At 40.2% G+C, this 20,589-nt stretch overlaps 1 protein-coding gene across 1 annotated transcript in view; it reads left to right on the top strand.

Annotated features, from left to right (window-relative positions):
* LOC142078970 (poly(rC)-binding protein 3-like) overlaps positions 1 to 20,589 on the top strand; it is a 137,488-nt gene that overhangs the window by 23,130 nt on the left and 93,769 nt on the right. The window contains exon 2 of the mRNA XM_075142345.1: positions 15,874 to 15,957. The gene's annotated coding sequence lies outside the window, so the exon portion shown is untranslated. The remainder of the gene's footprint in view (positions 1 to 15,873; positions 15,958 to 20,589) is intronic.

Genomic DNA, 20,589 nt, shown 5'->3' with positions numbered 1-20,589 from the left:
GCTGAAAGGGCATCCAAACCATATTGTACATAAAAAACAAAGAACAAACAAAAAAATTAATTAAGTAACCATTGTAAAAGCTTTGGCACAGTATTTCTTTGGGGAGAGTGGGAGATAACTTAAAAAAAACTGAGGTTTGCATTGATTGAAAGTGAAAGTTTAGACTTGTAGGTTGGCAAAAGCCGCTTTTAAAGGATGAAATTGCATTGTCTGTTCTTTTTTACAGAGTGATTATTAGTAACCTGATATGAAAATGTCTTTTAACTTCTTTGTATGATATGTGAGTCGACAAGTGCGTGCTATGAGTGCTATGAGTCGTGCAATGTTCAGCATTGCTAGTACTACTGGGTATAAGTCATTTAAGTTCTGTAGCTTGGCTTTTCAAGAGGATCTTGATAGTTTGATTTAGTCGAGTAGCAAGTGATTTTTGATGTAGAGGAAAAATAAAGAAACTTTAGGGGCAAAACAGGAAGTTTTGGATAGGTCCTTTTAACAGTTTGCAACTTCCAATTTTTATGTTAGCCTTTACAAAGACACATCTCTGATCTTTACTGTAAACTTGGCAATCTTGAAGCAAAAATCTGTTTTCTGGGCTTAAGATTGAAAGAGCGCTAAATTTTGCTTTAAAATCTAGCCAAAATTTAAAAGCCAGCCACAATCTGCAGGGGCTGCAACACTCTTCAATAAAACAAATGTTAAAGTTGGAAGATTCAAAACATTGTAAGTGACTTCAGTTTCAATTTCTTGCTGATGTCCAGACTATCACTGACTTTGCACTGACTCTGCAAGATACGTCTAAAATGTTGCTGTTATAAATTGGTGATGTTTTGCTCTCTTTTTACGTGTTACATTGCAAAAGAGAACAAAGCCAACCAAGTTCTGTTATCTGTGCTGCTGGTAAGGGGGATTTTCACTGACTGAAGACAAATGCTGTAAAAGCTTTTGTGAATAGCATACACTGATCTGGTGGTAAACCCATCACAGGACTGAAGGAAAACCATTTTCATAAACACTTTGGCACAGATGCCATTTTTTTTATGGAAAAGAGCATGGGGGATCTCTTGGCATGTGAATTTTGTGGATGCTGCACCTCTTAAGGTTTCTCTAATTTCTATAAAGCTCACAGGACAAGTTTTTTTTTTTCTGAAAGGGATTCATCACTGCTATCTATTAACTGCCTGTAAACACTGTATATTTTACATATTTTATAGCTACATGAAGGGATTGGCGCTCAGGGCACTATGGTTTTATGCAGCCTATCTGTCAAATGGCTATTATACTTCCAGTTTCATAATATGTTTTACCTAGAAATGTGATTATCAGCATACGCTTTTTATAGATAACTCCTTTACACCAGGAGGGAAAAGTGAATGTATAAATTAATTCCTAGTGTGTCTTTACATGTTGGTCCCTTGTTTGTTGTTTGGGTCATCGAAACCTTTAATAGTGTGTGAGAATAATCTGATTTAATGACAAGAACAAAGAACCAGCTCTCTGTTTTCCAAAGTTGCAGCAGATGTAGAGAATAAATTATAAACAAATTTCCAAACAGAATGTATAAATTTATAGCAGTGACATCTTGATCTTGCATGAGAAATATAGCATATACATACTAAACGGAACAGTTCATGCTAACCAGACGCAGGGTCATCCATTAGCAATACTTTATCTGATTAGTATTGTTAATGGAAGGGCTTATCCAGCCATTTCGTAAAAGCAGATCTGCTGTAGATCATGATTTCTTGTCAATACAGTCATCAAGGCTATCACGGTTAAGACAGCCCAGCTATTAACCTACTAGAGAGAAATGGACAGAAAAATATACTGAGCAGTCAGTGAAACAGAGACCCTTCCATTTATTTTTCTTCCATGCATAGCATTGTCCCCTGCACTGCTACCTTTTCCATCATTTCACTTGGCAAGACAAATTATTTCAACATCTTTCTTTACTCAACTTCTAATATATTCAGTGGCTTGATTGTGATAATTTATGATACTTTTGATTTTATATTCATCATGGTCTTGATAAATGAAAAGGTAGTACTGAAAGGGCATGTTTTTGGAACAGATGGAAGTACCATAGTTACACCATAGATTATTTTAAAACGTGTAGATTAGGAAGAAAACAAAAATTAATCTTCTCCCTGAGAAAAGAGAAATCTTAAGAATGGAATATCCTGCGTTAACTTTGAAGATGACCTATCTAATATTTTAATTTTGTAAAATAAATTTCTGTTGTTTGTTTTAGTATTTCTGACAACAATCACAGTATTTCATGATGTCTTTATTATAAATAATATGTTTAGATATTAACAATTCAGCATAATTTTAATCAATTAGAATTTGTGTAGAAATCAGTTCAAGCAGGTAATATTTTGTTTCAAGTAATCTATAGCAGTTTTGAGTTTCTTTTTGAAGCAACTGTTCAGTTAAAATATAGTGGGGAAAAAAATCTTCTGTTTAGAGGTAAGATACATGTTTTTAAACAAAACAGGTTTTCCTAAGCTATTTGCCTAGCTCTGAGGTGAAAACATTTATTTTTAATTTAAGATGCTGATATGTTTAAAAAGCTGTTATGAGTTTAAATTCATTGGAAAATAATCCTAAAACAAGTGAGGACGTACTACAACTTGCGTGCATGGTAACAAACACATGATGTAGCTGTGCTATCGCAGAGCAGTGAAACCACAGCGCTTCTATTGGTATTGATCACGATCCCAGGGCTGTGCTGTGTTTGCAGCTCCCGTGTCAGACCCCAGCAGCAGGACGTCAACTCTTTGTTGCCATGGTTGTAGAGCTGCACCGTTAACTTGGAATATCTTCTCAAACCAAACCCATTCCTTCCCTGTTTTCAAGAATAAGTTAAAGACTAATGAAAACTTTGGAAATATTTTAGATTTTATGTACTTCCTGCTAAGACAAGGTGATTTTTATTGACATCTGATTACATGAGGTGGATGTATTTCTTTTCCTAAAGTTATAACTGAGTTTACCTACTTAAATTTCTTTTAAATATCCTTTTAAGTATTGAAGACTTCCCCTACTATTTTTTTCTTTTTCTCTGTTTCTCTCTTTACTGCAAACATTTTCTTTCATTTGTTCTTGTCTTTATAACTTTGCTTGCATTTCTTTGATTCTTTGTCTTTTTCTTTATTTCCACATCTTCCTCATTTGTCTTTCTACTTTTTCCCTCCATGTTTCACTTCCCTAAATTGGATACAGGACCTTATGTCCCACACTTTAGGTGTATATGAATCTGTCCCTCCCTGTTCACCTGCCTGCCTCTTTCACTCCTTAGGTAGGGACAGGGAGTAAAACCTGAAAGATCTGAACAAGGGGTTTCTGACAGTAAATGCATCTAATGTTGTTTACCACAACCACAAGAAAATCACTATTCTTGAATTCCTGCATGAACTGAGAGGCACTAAGAGCTGTAAAAACTAGCGAAGATGCCACAGCATGCAAGTTTTGGCAATGGGGATGAATAGAAAAGGTCATATCTCAGGCCCATTTGCAAGATTAGGACATAGCTAGACAACAAAAGTCACACTGAGGGTATACTTGAAGATGGCATCCCGTTCGAGGATTGTGTGATTGGCAAGGTGGTAGAGCCAAGGAAAGAGATAGCAGGAATGTCTACTGTGGTTTATCTCTGTTATTCTTGAACGTGTTAATCATTGCAGGAGATGTCAAAATGAAAGATCAAGATACAGGCTGGAGAAAAGGAGATGGCTATGCATGGGAGAGGTAAATCAATAATATCAGCATAGTAGTCCAATTTCTTGATGAGGTTACCTGGGGAATAAGATGCAGAAGGTAAAAGAACACAAGACGTGCCTGTGTCAGATCTTTTCTGAAAATCATGGGGGGAAGGTGGGGATTATTCTCTTAAGTAATAATTAGAGGGGTAGGGAACAAAGCATTAAACTTATTAGAGAAAAAGCTTCTGACTGACTTTGCAGAAGGCAGTTGGATGGCTAGGGTACTGATTAAAAAGCCTGACTAAAAAGAAGACACTAAAGCCTTCAGCGAAGGCAGGAATTTGTACAAGAAGTAGAAGCCAGACTGCAAGAGGTCAAAAACATAAAATGGAGAGTTTCAAATAGTATTTGTAAAAATGCTTGTGGGAACTGGGATACCTAAACAGTTCCCATGCTTTGTAATGAGACAGAAGAACAAGTGAGTTGAGGATGAAAAAAGTGGAAAAGGGAGATGATCTGCAGCCACATGCATAGGGGCAAAGAAAGCAAAAGAATGCAAGAGTCAACTGATAATAGGCAAAAAGACATCAGCATTCATGACCTGGAAATCACGGGGACTTCTGGTGACAGGGAGTGAAGAAGAGGGGTTGATGCTCTGTTTTGGCTGAGACCAGAAGACAGACAAGACTGTCATAGTAGCAAGAGGGAACAGGTTGTTGCTTAGTTGGAACAAAGTAAAATTAAAGGCTAGTCTGGCAGGGTGGAAGACTTGAATCAATGCTCTCGGCTGAATGAAGATAGGAGGGTGATAAAGTGTCTAACTGAAGGAGTGGAAAATTAGTCACCAAAAATTAGTTCAGTTAGTTGTGAAGAAGGGAAGGAAGGAGTTGATGGATTCTAGATGACAGCAACGTGGAGGGGAGATGCCAGTAGAACTGGATGTGACACTAAGTAAACATAAAATAAAATAATTGAACAAAATTCCAGACTAGAGAGCATTTGGAAAAGGTCACTAGGGGAGTCCAGTATCCCCATGACCATCTGAGCAGAGGTAAGGAGAATGGTAGGGAAAAGGAGAAATCACTCAAAGTATAGTTAAGGAGTAATTTCAGAAGAAATCGTCTTGATCTCTGAGGGAATAATGGAAAGGGGAATTGTGAGGCAGCTGTGGCTGGCTATGGTAATTTTAAATACAGAGTTTCAGAGAAAATAAAAGCAGAGACAGAGGGGAAGTAAGAGGCTGAAAGACGAGTTGTGCAGGTAGGAATAATGTTACTAAAGACTTGGAGGTAGTGCCAAAACTGGAGTGGGAAGTAGAAGATGGACATGGCAGGAAGGTACTCCTGGGGGAGAACATCATCTGAGGCAGGACAGTGAGGATGTGGGATCATAGAATTGCTGTGAGGGGGAAATGAAGAGACAATAAACAAAGATGGTCAGACGACGCAGATAGGAACCAAAAAGAAGTTAAAATAACTGAAGAAAGCAAAAGGAAAAGAGCAACTGGAGCTAGTGTAAGGAAAGGGTAAAGGAGACAGATGCTATGAGACAGTAAAGGATGCAGAGAGAGCCCTAGGAGATTAGTATGTATGTCCTTCAGAACAGAATCCAGCCACTTGGTCTGCATGAATATAGGTAGGAGAAGAGTTTTCTCAGTGAATGAATTACTCTTTCCTTCTTAGGAGCACTCAAATACCGAGTTTCTCCATGTCTTTGTATTGTAAGCATAAGGGACTGAAAGTGACAGAGCAGTCATCCATGCCAAATTATTTACAGGGTACAGCACAATAGCAGTGACACCAATGCATCCTTTAATGTCTGCTTAAACATCCCGATGCCATATTTGACTTAAAAGCGATTGTTGTTTTGTTACTGGGAATGACAACTGTGCACTTCCCCTCCCTACACAGCATCTTGACTGAACAAGCTATTGAATGGAATATGCGCTAAGTGACCATATTTTATATTAAAATTTGATTAAATTCATTCTCTAGGCCACTCCAATGTGAATCGTAATTATATTATTCTGCCAGTAACTGAGGTAATATGATAAGAAGAATGTCACATTCTCTGGACTGCTTTTAATGGAGTATATATATTACAGCTCAGTGCTTGCCATATTCAGCAGTCCTCACTTAAGAAAGAAATTTAGAACTAAATGGCAGCTTAGAGCTGTAAAACTTGGTGGGTCACACTCTTCCTTCTCACGCATAGACTTTATTGGGTGTAATGGAGATCCGTGTAAGATTAAAGTCCAGTGCATGACTTGAAAAGCAGTGAGGGTGGTGATAAAACTTCCTGATCTTATTCAACATTTTTTTATACGTGCTCTTCATTATTGCAAGGCAAGTGGGGCACTGTACTGCCTTGGTTGACCTCCTCTGTGACTTACTTTCAGCTCACCTCCTTCAGTAGATAAGAATGGATGTGGCGCTCAGTGGCAGTTTGTTTTACTGCAGCAGAGCTAACAATAATATTTCATAGCCTTCCCTTAAAGAATTCAGCTCCTCATGTACTGGCATTGCTATGTGGCTTTGTTTTCAGCCATCTAAAGCAGTTTTGCTTTTAATGAGTGCCGTTAAAAGAACACAAGAGGAAAAATCTTGGTGAGGCAACTAAACAACCAAGAGCAAGGTAAGAAGTCAGCACCTGTATGTCAGGTTAAAGAATATAGTTTCCAAGTAGGTATCGTGTTGTGGCTTCTCCACGCTACAGGTTATAGTAATGTGTTTTAAAATAATGATTTGCAGTTGCTTATTTGATGCCAGATGGCCTAAAAATCACATCTACATAAAGTCGTAAGAAAACGGAGCCTTAAAAAATAAACACCTTGGGAAAATGGATTGAATTATAGTGAATCAACTGCTTCAAATGAGCATCAGGGTCATTGCTGATGTCAGTTTTAGAGTTTCCCTTACTATTACTGTTTCTGGGACATCATTTTGCCTTAGTCCTCTCCAAACCAATGTCCTCTTTTCCTTAATCATTTCTGACAAGATACCCATTGTACGAGTGTTCTCGGATGAACTTCCAAGAACAAAGGGTTTGTGCTCGGTATCCAGAGAAGAGCTGCTTAAGTCCATTGCTATTAGGCTGTGATGGGTGAGGCACTGGAAGTAACTAGGGAGGCTGGCGATGCGCTTCCCAGCTGAAGAAATTAATTTTCTATGTATTACCGACCAATGTGCCTGGCTCCTCTTTGGACTGGGAACTGCACATGCAAGAATTAACAGCTATGTTCTGAGCTTTGATGCAAAAAGTAGTATAACTACTTTTTTTTTTTTGTCTCTACTAACCACGCTAAAAGTGTCAGAAAAAAAAATTGGTGACCTTGTCCTGCTAAGCTCTGAAACGGCATTGGATCAGCAGCTGACTTTGGCCAAGTTCTCTTGTAAAAACACCCCTCGGCAACATTGCAACATGTGAATAAACAATAAGTGTCATTCTAATAACAACGCAAAGGTCGAATATAAAAATAAAGAAAAGCAAGGATAAAATTGCTGACCTGAGGCCCAGTCCTCAATCACAGAAGTCAAGGGACTTTTCAGGCTATTTCAAAGCAAGCAGTATGTCAGCCTGACTGAGATTAGTATTTTTTCGGTCCTACTCGTATTTACTCTTGATGCCGCGTTACAGTGATCACTGTTTACACTGTGATCAGACATTAGTAGCTCTACTAGGTATGGATCTTCTTTCACTGATATTGGAAGTGCAAATTTTTAGTTTTAGTGAGTTTTATTTTCACCTCAGCGGCAGATTCAACTTTTGCGATAATGAAATTGTCTCACCATGTTAGCCGGAGCCTCACGTGGCTGTCTCTCTTCTCGTTGGGCTAGGCTCTAAATTTGGGATGTCACTGAATTCATTAGTACATGGAAATGATTCATTTAAGGGAGGTTTCTTTCCCCTCTGTACATGCTTGCTAATTAGCAGATGAATTTTGATGTTCTAATTTATCTGCTGCAGAGAGACAGCTGTGCGCCCCAGCTGTCCTCCGCTCCGGTGGGCCTCCTCTGCAGAAGGGAGGGAGCAGCCCCGCTTCTGACAAATTGATTTAACTAGAGTGCACTGCCTTGGGGGAGTCGTACACCACGCTGTCGCTGCAGATGATTGCAGCCTTTGCGGACTGCAAACACCGGAGCGCTGTAATTGCCCAACAACGTCCCTTCCGTTGCCTCGCTGAAATTCAATTTTTCATGCCTCACCAAGCTTTCCAGTCCCCCTCCTGCCCCTGGTGTGGAAATACTGTATTCTGCCCGACTGCCATTTCAGGAAAAAAATCAGGCACTTGAGAAGGGAGTTTAAATTGTGTTTAATATGATAATCGTAACTAAATGTGCTCACTCAGTCACGTATCAAAGTATTTGCATTTAATTCATAGGGAAGTATTCTCTAATTATATTGTATTTAGCAGGTAGTCATTACTACGAACCTTTTAAGAGTAATCACCATTCTTCCACATGGCACACCGCAGATGTAGAACGATGGCTGTGGTGTCCTTTAAACACTTACTCTTTCAATTGCAAGTATGAATTTTTAAGGCTTCATGTCCAGTTATGCCCCATTTTGTCAAACCTGGTAAATACTTGCATGTAACAGGTGCCTTTCCACAAAAATGACAACTGTGGCCCCAGAAAGTACAAATATCTAATTAATCTTTCATGTCACCCTCCCTCATGAATGGATTTCCAAGCTGTGCACTGCATCATCGCCACTTTCTGGAGGCCATTGATTTGGCCTGAATATACCTCTGGGGAAAAAAAAGCACCACAAAAAGTGCACTCATGAATTCTAATGAGCGCCACACCATTACCTTTCTGCATATCTGATGGATAACCAAGCACATCCAACACATTTATGGGTGTGCGGATTTATAGACTACTAATAAGTAGCAGCTGTTCTGGAGGTCCACAGGTTTTGTATGCAGAGGACATACAGGATTCCTGAGAAATGGCTACTCATCACGTTTGCAGAAATGTAATGTCACTTATTATTATTATTATTATTATTATTATTATTATTTGTTCTGTGTATGCTCCTCTTTGCATAAATGTGTGAAAGCGATGGGCAGTCAGCAGAAAGGAAAAAAGATATGGGTTTATACCACTGCTTGTTGAGGCAAAACCAAGGTATATACATGCAGGTATTAAGCCATAAGGCTGATAGAGATTTTGTCAAACTGACCATATGTTCAAAGGTAAGTGACGGCCACTATAATTTTTCAGAAAACTGCCTTTCTGTATTACACTGAGTTATAGTCCCAAAGAGCAGCAGAAAGGATGCTATAGGGGAAAAAAAAAAGTCAGGATTCCATCAATCTTGTATGTCTGTTCTCCACCCCTGCACACAGGAACAGAACTATAAGGGTTAAGTTTAAGCAAATAATATTTAGGTAAATGTGACTTCCTTGATGTAAGTCAGACAATTTCCTTAATTGGCAGAGCTTTTCTCAAAAATCCTGTTATAATTTATATTTCTTCAGAATAAATACCTCTCTCTTAGGGTCAGCCCCTGTACCACATGTTACCATGATGGTTATTTTCATCCTTCAGTGGCCTGGTTTGTTTTCTTTGTTGTATTTCCAGTGAGATATAATGTAAGCAATCAGGCATTTTTTCCTCAGAGAATAACAGAAACATATTGCATAATGAGTAACATGTTTTGTGGTTAAAAATAGTGCTTATTAGTACTTTTATTTCATTTTATAGCAGTAGCTGAGGATTTACTGAGTACTACTTGGTGAAACTACATGAGATTCATGGGCTGGGAAAGCAACCAGAACTCTTTTAATCTTTGGCAGGATGTAACAAAGTGATGCCCAGTAAACCGTCACCAGTAGGACTGGATTATGCTGAGCTCGTTTGTAAGCCCCCAAGGGGGAGCAGGGTACTGCTAGGGGCTGGGTGTGCATCCCACCACTGTGTGTTGCAGCCCCAAGGGGTGTAGAAGAAGGTGTGCTCTCCTGACATGCCTGGGATCTCTAAAATGAGATTGCTCCTTGGGAGCTTCTGTGCCAATGGCTATGCCTGCAGGTGGCTAAAAGTCACGCTTCCTGCTCCACTGGAGTGAGAATGGGATGGGCGCTCACCTTTGTCCAGTCATCTTCTGCAGGGCAGTACCTTGCCAACCTGCTTGTAGCTTCCTACCAGCTGTGCAGTTACAGCTGGTAATAGAAAGCAACAGGCCTCAATAGATGGAGACATCAGAAGGTCACGTCTCTTCTCCGAATGCAAAACTGCATTGTGAGGCAAGTCTTTTTTATCCCAGGAAGGCATGAAAGAATAAGGCAGAGGCACTCTTTGGCACATTGCTCAGGTTGAAAGTTCTCATGCTCTGATATTGTCTGGCTGTATGGGTACTATGTCCTAGATGTGTCCATCAGGCACATTCACTGACTCAAGGTCTTTGCATTACAGGGTATTATTTGTTGCAGAAAGTACTGCAGGTCTTGGGACCGCCATGGAGGGTCAGATGTTGATCTCGCTTAATGTGCAACTCTATCTTTTTCATTGCATTACCTCAGAGGGGAAAACATCCTGGTAATCCCTTATTGTCACTAACACTGTGAGCAGGTGTCCTCTAGACTCTTCAGCCCATATTCCAGATTCTGTCACTGGGAAAAGCCAGTTCTTCCCTCCCTTCAACCTGTTGGAGTAAAAAGCCAGCAGCTACCTCCAGCTGCTGCCAAACCTCCCTTTGCTCAAAAACATTAATAGTAACTAACAAAGTAGGCTGTTTCAGAGGAACACTGTTGGAACATTGGGGGGTTTTGACCACGTTAAGGATTAATTTGTTGGGCTGGGATTTTTCCCCCCCCAACCAAGATGTTTTGTATTGAACCTTTTAAGCTGTCACCTCACCTATAAGGCGCTACTTTACTAGCAACTTCTAATGCAGAGTACCGAACACTGCCTATCTTCTCATACATCTACACCAAAATGTTTAGCTGTTGTGTATCAGAGAAGTGTTTATTCCAACATACATTGCAAAGAACCATTTTGTGCTGTCTTTATTTACTTTTGTTTCGTAAGAAGTGAATAGAATGATAAAGGTACACCTGCCTCCACAGTATATTATCGCGGCTAAGACATTAAGGAACTGCTACTTCAAACTTGCAAATGAGTACAGACACCAAAGAGAATGCAGTAGTTAGCTTTTTATTTTGACCGCTGTAATGTAATTGCTTATACTAATCTTTCATTATATTTCCATGACTAGCAAAGACAGAGACCTAATTGTGTCTCTAGCTGTTGCTACTGCAAAGTACCTTTTAAATCATATTAACATTCATACTTGATCTTCCTACTGTTTTTGACGTGTAGATCACAAGATACTGTTAAATTACTCAGCAAGAGTGACTGGCTCAGGTTGTATCCAAGCCACAGCATAGAAATGTATCTAGTGTGAGTGATTTGAGGGAACTAGAAGAGGCAGTGACCCCTTTTCTCTGGGAAGGCGCTTGACCTTCATTTTTCAAAGCATTGTAGGTTCTGTGCAGTATTCTACTCTACCTGGTATTTCAACACCAAGATGCTAGAAATAGTCAGAAATTAATTATTCTACTTCTGGCTGTCCAAGAAGTTATGCTTCCTTTTCTTTGGCACGAATCTAGCAGTAGTGATGAACACGTTCTGCACAAGCAGGCTGGATTATTGTAACTCACTGAAGCTGAAGATAAAAGCTCCATAGAAACTTCAGCTATTGCAGAACGCAGCAGCCTACCTCGTTAGCAGGGATAGCGCTGCAAACACACAGCGCCTATGCGGTGCATCATCAGCTGGCATCCCGTTTGCTTTAGCAGCCAACTGTGGGCTCGCTCAATGTATAAGGTCATCAAAGTACTGGTGTGGATGCTGTTCTGTCGACAGCTTGCCACGCTAGCTTCGTGTCTCTGGTGCAGTGCATGTGCAGAATGAAACTCCCTGGAACTGGACGTGGGCAATTTTGGCCAAAGACCTTTTCCTGAATCTCAGAGGCAGCTACAAAAAAGGTCTCGTCTCAGTTATAAGCTTCATGTTCTTTTGAAGGCATCCTTCTACAGTAGCAGGAGACATTTAAAGATGTGTATGTCAGAAAGGAAGGACACTGAAACTTGGGAACAGAGAAGAGTCCACCCCGGAGAAATATGTGAACTTCTAATACTGAAATTGCCATTCTAATAATGTAGCAAGAGGTGTTACAGAAATGTCTTAGCTAGTGCTTTACTGGTAAATACTTCATAGTATACTGTGAGTAGATCTCAGCCTTGCTGTCAGGATAGGCACCAAGAGGTCGTTTTCCTTTTATGTAGCCAGGTTCCTACAAGAGAGCAGACTAGTCCCCGCAGTCCACAGGGAGCTGTTGTCCGTGCGAAGGTTTGAGAAGGCTTGGAAGGCCAGGGCAGAGGGTGGTGGGGAAAGGCAGCAGGGAGGGCCAGAGGTAGCTACAGAAACACCAGGAAGATGGCTCTAAGAAACAGCAGAGGGCTTTGGGATGATGTGCTGACAAATGGACTTGTGAAGAAAGTATATTGTTTGACTCCTCCTGCATGAAGAAGGATGGAAATTTTGTCTTTTAGCCCTGTTTTCTCAGTCTCAGAAATACAAGACTAGAGGGCCGAGGAGCTGTGAGGGTGACTCTGACTCCTCCGGGCCGTTGGGTGGGAGCACCAGGCCCTGCCCGTCCCTCTTGTCCGGCTGAGGCGGGAAGCTGTGCTATGGAGGGAAGGCGCTCATCTCTTCCTCTCTGCTGTGTGGACAGCCACAGTTCTTGCACTGCTTCTGCTAGAAGGAATCTCTAAAGGTCACCTAGTTCCACTAGGGATGGAGAATTAGTTATAGTTATGTTACCTCTTATGGGATTTTTTCTTAAAAATCTGCAGCAAAGTGGATGGCATGCAGTAGTCTGCTTCCATGCTTAGTGGTCCTTTTAGTTAGAAGGTTTTTCCTCTTATTAGAGTCACAGAATCATTCTTTTTTTTTTTTAATTGCATGTTAAACCAGTAATTTTTTGTCCAGACATGGAGAAAAACAACACTGTCCTCATTTACAAGAACATTTTCCTCCCAGAAAGCTCTCCTCTTTTACCAAGAACAGGAAACCCCACCTTTCAGTCTCTCCTTCCTGGTCAGAGCTTTAGGAACTCTCTTAAATAACTTGCTTTCTTCTAGATTTTCTCCAATTTCTCCACACTTCCCCCAAGTGCAAGGCCCCAAACACCAGCTGGGGCCTCCTCAGTGTTGAGCAAAGGACAATCATTGCCTCCTGTCTTTTGCATACAGCACTTCTGCTATTTTGTCACAGAATGAGATTTGTCTCCCCCCCCGCCCCAAACAGCCTTACAGTATGGGTTCTTATGCAAGTCATAATTTGTTGTGAGTCATAGATCCCTGAGGGGTTTTTGTGGTTTTCGGGTTTTTTTTAATTTCTTTTTGTTTTGTAGTTATACTCCATTGTATATTCTTGTACTTTGTACTGAAAATGAACATGTCTGCATCTAAGGATGCCTGATTTCATTGTGAACTTTTTTCCCTAATGAAAGTAGTCCTCTGAATTTTGGTGTATTGTTAAGGTCAGAAAGGGATATCAGTAATTCTTTATAAGGCACACTGGTCTTAATGTGATGAATAACATGGTCACTACAGCATCTGGCTTTAAAGCTGGTGAGAAGGATTGATTCTATTGTTTTGTACAGTCATCTATGATACATATTAGCACAGTAGAAATAAATGAGTGTGTCATGGTTCAACCCAGCAGGCAGCTAAACACCACACAGCTGTTTGCTCACTCCCCCCTCAGTGGGATGGGGAGAAAATCGGAAAAAAGGTAAAACTCGTGGCTTGAGATATAGACAATTTAATAGGACAGAAAAGGAAGGGAAAATAATAATAATGATAAAAGAATATACAAAACAAGTGATGCACAATGCAATTGCTGACCGATGCCTAGCCGGTTCCCGAGCAGCGGTCGCGCCCCTCCGGCCAACTCCCCCCAGTTTTTTGTTCAACATGACGTCATATGGTATGGAATATCCCTTTGGCCAGTTTGGGTCAGCTGTCCTGGCTGTGTCCCCTCCCAGCTTCTTGTGCACCCCCAGCCTCCTCGCTGGTGGGGCGGTATGAGAAGCTGAAAAGTCCTTGACTCTGTGTAAGTACTGCTCAGCAACAACTAAAACATCAGCATGTTATCAACATTATTCTCATTCTAAATCCAAAACACAGCACTATACCAGCTACTATGAAGAAAACTAACTCTATCCCAGCCAAAACCAGGACAGAGGGTCAACTGTTGTTTTCCATATGAATCCAACTGTGGCAACGAGTTAGAAAGCCTCACAGAGGCCAAAGTAAATTCTGTGGCTTTCCCACTGATATAAGCATCATGCCTTGCAATGCATGACACGTCTTCCTCTGACCTAGGACACCTCGCTTTTAGCAGCAGTCAGCTCTGCAATTTATACAGGCATTCATATTTCACTTTCTCCAGTTAATCCTAATAACCAGCTTTTAGAAGAACATGACAGCATAACATATGGGTGGTAAAACTGCTCATAAACCATAATAACATGGCCAAAAAAGATTAGATAGATAGATGCACTATGCTTATTGTGACATTCACTGATTAGGAGGTACAGCTACTTTATTACAGCCATTACCTTGGTGACTTGGAAGCAGACTGAAGCTGTTATTTGAAAAACAGGTTATAAGTCCAAATTTAAAACAACTGTGTACTTACAACATGTAAGAGATATAATTATGTTTGCAATTCTGTTCTTCAGTGTGCAGATGGTAATTTTGTTCATTTATGGTTGCACACTGATAATGTTTTCTGTAGAACTAGCGTTGGCAGGATTAAGTGTGTGTTAACAGTAAGTAGGCAGTCTGTAATACATGGTTATCATTTTGTTGATAGGGTTCTGGTGGGATGAAAACCAACCAGAAACATAAGTTCAAATGATTCCTTACTGTAACAGCAAGACGGGCTTCCTCTCTCTGAGTGTGTGTGTGTGTGTGTGTGTGTTTCTTGCATATATTATTTATTTTTATTGTGTGAAGAGGTTTTTTCTTTTTTTCCTTCTCATTTGGAAACTTTTATTTTGGCTTCATTTTCAGTGTAGGCAGAAGAGTTGGGCATCTGCAAGTTTGTGCCTTTAGGAATAAAATTCAATTTCCACTCAAAGTAATTTTAAGTTTTCTATTGGTTTTTAGGGGTTGATATACACATTCATAAGTGTATATTAATATATGAAAGAGACATAAAGAAAAACCATGTATTAAAGATACCCTTTTGATTTCATATTTTCTCAGAGTTATTCAACAGATGTTTGAGGGCAATTAACAGAAAATTTTCAACAGCTACTCCACTTTTCCAGATTGAAAGGGAAACAGACAAATATGCAGATCAAGTCTGTAAAGTGCTTTTAAGATATTGGGGTTAGGTGTTAGAGAGTCATGGTACAGTACAGCTATTGGTACAGTTCATTATTCTGGTTTTCCAGTTTTAGAATTGTGTGGCACTCTCATTTCAATTTAATTGAATAGGTGTAAAAAAACGTAGTTATATGTTGAGTCCAAAATGCATAATAAACATTCTCTATTGTTACTTGTTGTTTAGGCAGTACAATGAGTTTTGCAATATATTAAGTGAAAAGGGCATAGTACAGTATACTACATATAATAATATATATATACATAAAATGTATTACATACTAAATAAGTTATATGCAAGTATACATATAAAAAAGTAGAATGCGTATTAGATCTATCTATGTATGTTTATATGTTAAAAATTCTGTATAATATGCACAGAATTTATGACAGAAAATACATGGAATGTATTGTGCTATGGAATGTATTGTCTTAGAATGGCCAAAATGGTTTAAATTCTCAGAATAAGTGGAAAAGCTCAGACTGGGCTGTGAGCTTATGCTTTAGCAACTCAAACAAGATTTTGCCAAAAGCTTCATAGCCCCCAGAGCCATATAAAGCAAATATGATTAAAAGGAGGTCTCGTTTAGCATCAAGAAAAGCCCTGTCTAGTTTCTGTTCTTTTACTGTCTGGGTTTTTTTTTTTTGTCTCTTCTACATCAGTAAGTTTCTGAAAGCAGCATTATGGCTAAATGAGTGTGTTTTATCTCAGTTTTCCATGGTTATGGGAGGAGATAATTACTCACGAAGGCCTTTGTATCCCATTAGGACCATCCCTAAAGGACCTTCCCTTTTTCCTGTAACTCGTGGGATGCAGCACTGATGTGAACGGACCTTCCTACGTGTGAGGCTGTGAGTGGCACTTCAAGAAAATGCACTCTAGTAATTGCATTGCATACAAATGTGTTTAGTAATGTATGCACAACGTTTAGTAACCTATAGCTTAGGAGACACAGACTAACCCGTTTCTTTCCTGATGTCTTTCCACTCTCACTCTTCTCGTCTCTGAAGACCATAAGCCTCCCAAGCCAAGGATTACATCTTTTGTTCTGTAAAGAACCTAATACAGTTGTTGGCAATGTAAATGTAAGGAATATTAAAGATCACTCATATTAGCATGAGCAGCGTATTCAGTACATAACAAAAACTAATTGTTTCCGAGATTGAAATGGTTACTGTCATTTCAAAAGAATATGTAGTTGTTTATGGGACATCAGGTCCTTTGGCTCCTCTGTTCCAGATGTGTTAATAAGTCCTTTATTAGGTATTATTAACACCAATTTATGACATTCTTCATAGATGTAACCATTCCACTTAGAATAGGTTAGGGTGCTTTACAGACAGATTTAAGTAATTTAGGAGCTCAGGGATGTGAATGGAGATCGCCGTGGTGGTCATGAGTTCTCTCACAAGGCAGTGCCATTTTAACTTCTAGAAGATAATTTGGGCTCTGATTATTTTTTTTTTTATAAGCCAGCATAAAATGAACTATCTGTGAGTCAAAAAATCCATGAAGTAACCTGAAATAACATTCTGAGAAAAACACAAATGTATTTTTAAGGAAAGGAATGTTTGTTAATTTTATAACTGAGAGCAAATTACTGTTTAAATACACTGTGGTTAAACATTTGGGTATGATGCTTTCTTCCTGCTCTTTTGCTCCTCCCTTCTTGTTGCCTCTTTCTGCAAGAGCGAAATCTTTTTTTTTCAGACTAGATGTTCAAACACCTGGCTGGCTGGGACTTTGATTGCAGACAAGAAGGATGTGGCCTGAAAAAAAAAAAAAAACCAGGATGTGATAATCTGTTTTCAGACTGTCCAAAGAGATATGGCTGACTTTGAAACAGTCAGCAAAAGTAGCTTTGACAGCCTCTGGGTCCTGAAAATGTTCCCTTAGAAATACTGATGACTGATTATTAAAAGAAAAGATTAATTTCATGAGACAGCTTCCCCTCCTCCTCCAAATATCAGGAGCAGATATATTGTGGACACATTTTTCCCTGGATTTTTACGCAGGAAAAAAAGTCATGTAAATCTGGAGTTTTCCATAACATGTTTATTTCTCATATAATCATTAGCAACCATCTCTTGCACGGTAGGTTGCTTTGTATGGCAGCAAAAGGGAAATGTTGGAAAGCAGTTTCTCAGACACTTCCTTACTTATTAGCCACCAGCTAATAATAGTGTCATTTTGTGTGTGTGATTTATCAATGCTAACCCTGTGAATAAGATTTTAAATACTGTTGGCAACTAATCTGAATTGTGTGTTAGTGACCAGATAACATAGATAACCTTACATAGGTAACAAATTAGGTTAGCAGGCCAATATATTGCGTGTACCACCTAGGAACACAAGCTCTGCCTTTGCCACAAATGCTGTCTAATAATAAGGGGCTTTGCAAGCAGAGTCATAGGAAAGAGTGCTGGAAGGCACCTCAAAAGGTCATCTAGTACAGACCCACTGCCATAAGGATGAGCTTTCCTTAATCATACCCTGAAGGTGACCATGTTCCAGTTTGTTTGAAGAACTTGCTCCCTGCTGTGGTCTAGTTTGTTGCCCTCATGAGGAGTATTGGAGTTGCGATCCCGTTTTTTTGTACAACAGTGAGAATCCACTCTACAGCTGTGGCAAGAAGGTGCATGGAGAGGGACAGTCACCTGGATACATCAGACCAGGCTTGGATTTACTGGGGAAGGGAGGGGGGATGATGTTTTAGGGATTCACAGGTTTGGATTTACTGTGTCTTGTGACAGGAAAATGCTTTTTCCCCCCATTTCCCAGAGCTGGGCTGAGCTGTTGTCTGATGCCTGTTTACAGCTTCACACATGATAACTAACACCTCAAACTCTACCTGCTGAGCAGTAGGCAGCCCAATGCAGACCTCAAAGCCCTAGGTATGCTCAATTAGCATGTTGCATTGCTCCTCATTAACGGAAAGGGGAAGGCTTTCTGCCAGAGCCCCACTGTTACGGGAGGTGGTGAAGCCATGGAGGGTGAGTAACAAGGCTGGTTTCTCTAGATGGAAAAGGTTCTTCTCCTGCTCAGGTGCATATAGTGTGAAGTTGTCTGGACTACTGATGTAATATGATCATCTACCAGCAGGTGGGTGGGGAAAGAGCAAGAGGGAAAAACATCGATCCAGCCCACAGGGGCAGATGGGACATAACCTGGGTTCCCTCAGTCGGGAAGACTGACGGGGACTCTTACAGCAGGGGTCTGCTGTTCGGCAGGGTGGAGGGCAGAGCATTGACTGCTGTGTTGCACATGTGCAGTTCTTCAAGCTTTGTGGCTCTGCCTTGGAGAGGTAGCAACCCTCCTCCCTCCTAATGCGTGTTAGCCATGGGTGTTCATAGCTAAACCCAAGGAGTCGTCCTTCTGCATTGTAGTGGTGCCTACAGATGCTCTGCGGATTAGGACTGTGTAGTGCTTTGGCACTTATGGAAACTCCTTCAGTGGCTGCAGTCGCATGCAGATGATGCAAGAGACCGTGCTGCCTTCAGGGAACACTGCTATTCAGCTTGCAGTACCTTGGGAGAGCGCCTAATCTCCCCTGTGACCTTCTTGCTACTGATTGTTCCTCATCACAAGACTCAACTGGGTTTGTGTCATGGGAATAGGCAGAAACTTAATTCATGTTCTCTGCAAATGCACTACTTGGTAAGGATGGACACACAGCGCACGTGACCAATGGACATACTAAGGATTGTGAGACCGTGAAAAGGACTGTGATTTAGAGTCGATCCTCTATTCCTCTTTGAGTCAGACTCCTCAAGGCAAATGCAGTGAATTGCTTCAGTCAGCTCCGTGCTGTACCACAGGCTAACTTCTGTCTGAATGCATGATGCATGAGTAACTAACCACCCTCTTTCATGAAGAACTTGTGCATTCCCTTGGAAAAGGCCAGAATCTGGAGCCTCCAGCTGAAGGAGAATTACTGCCTTCCTCCTTCATACGGGTTAAGTGACCTCAGCAGTGAGAGAGGGCATTGTTCTCACCCACCAGCTTTTAGGCTTTGTGCATGCTACCAGATGCTCTAAGTATCCTCACAGGTTTCTGGTCTCTATCTCTCAGGTAGGCAATGCCTGCCTAATTGAAAAAGTAATACTGGAAGGAAACAATACGAAAATAAATGTATAGTAATTTAATCAGAGGGCAGCTGTGTAGTTATTCACTTTCCCCTTCTATTGGGTATTTGAACTGTTTCTTTTTCCTGGAAATATAATTTTGCACAAGTAATTTCTAGCTCTTCATTTCCTACAAAAGTCTTTTGCTCTTAGTTCTGCCTTCTCAGATGATTCCTGTTGCCCTTTCAGCCTTGGTGGTTGCCATACACTTGGTTCTGAATTACTATGTATTAGAAAAATTATATGGACAGGCTGTCTTTGGTACTTAAGAGGTCTTTATCCTCTGCAGAATCTAAGGGACCTGTAATAGTTAACACATTTCTTTCAAAGACTCCAGGGAGGAGCAATCAATCAGCTTGTAAAATAGATAAATTAATTCACTTGTCCAAGAACAGGCAAAAAGTCTTTGGGAGAGGGGACATGAAGCAAGGTTTCTTATAGCCCAGTTTGATAACATGTGTCCTAGACCAGCCACAGTCTCTAATAAAGGCAGTCAGAAGCATTCAAAGGGATATTTAATTTTGGCAACTGCAAAGGTCACTTCTTGGAAGCTGGTATTGTCTGTGTGGATTATTTCTTCTTTATATTTTTATCCACCATTTGCTTTTTATTTTTTCATTATTCTTTCTATGAAATGTCAGCACTTCATCCAAAGAAGGGCTAAATTCTGGTGGAAAGGTCCATAGTTAGTTTTATAACTATAACAAAACTAGCATCAGGTCTCCAGTCAATGTAAATCACAGGGGAGCTTCAGAATTGTGTTTGAATTAAGTTGCATCCTCATCGCAAACCTTTGTTGCATTTTCTCTTTGTAACGAGCTGGCATTGCAAAATATTTGTTTGTTTTTCAATACAAACTTCATGGGCTTGTAGCTGTCCAGACCTGTCAAATACTGATGGTTGTCCCAAAGGCATCACCCAAGGACTGCCAGCCCAGCAAGCAGACACTTGGGAGGTTCTGCAGTGCTTGTGCTTGGCTCAGTGAATCCGAGGTAAATGGGGATAGTCCTGAGGTTTCAGTGCATTGCCTACATATCGGCTGCAGGACATCATGGTGGAGGAATGGTAAAAATAAAAAGACCCCAGCAAGGGTTAACGTACTGTAATGACTGACTGAAACAAGCATTGTTCGATAAGTACTTCATGTAATTTGTATAATACCTTCTTCTGTTAATGAGCTGAAGCTGGGGTGGGGTGCAGCTGCTTGGGGACAGTGGAGATTGAGGGGGGATTTGAAGCTGTTTGACAGTACACTCAGCCTGTAGTAATCTGTTAAGCAATTTTTAATTTACAATAGTTTTTCAGAATATTTGCTCAAGTCCTTTTTTCGTGCTTATTCAAAGTGCTCCTAATGTTTTA

Source organism: Calonectris borealis, chromosome 2 (assembly GCF_964195595.1).
Source record: "Calonectris borealis chromosome 2, bCalBor7.hap1.2, whole genome shotgun sequence".
In the NCBI taxonomy this organism is placed as follows: domain Eukaryota; kingdom Metazoa; phylum Chordata; class Aves; order Procellariiformes; family Procellariidae; genus Calonectris; species Calonectris borealis.
This window is presented reverse-complemented; position numbering and strand designations above follow the sequence as displayed.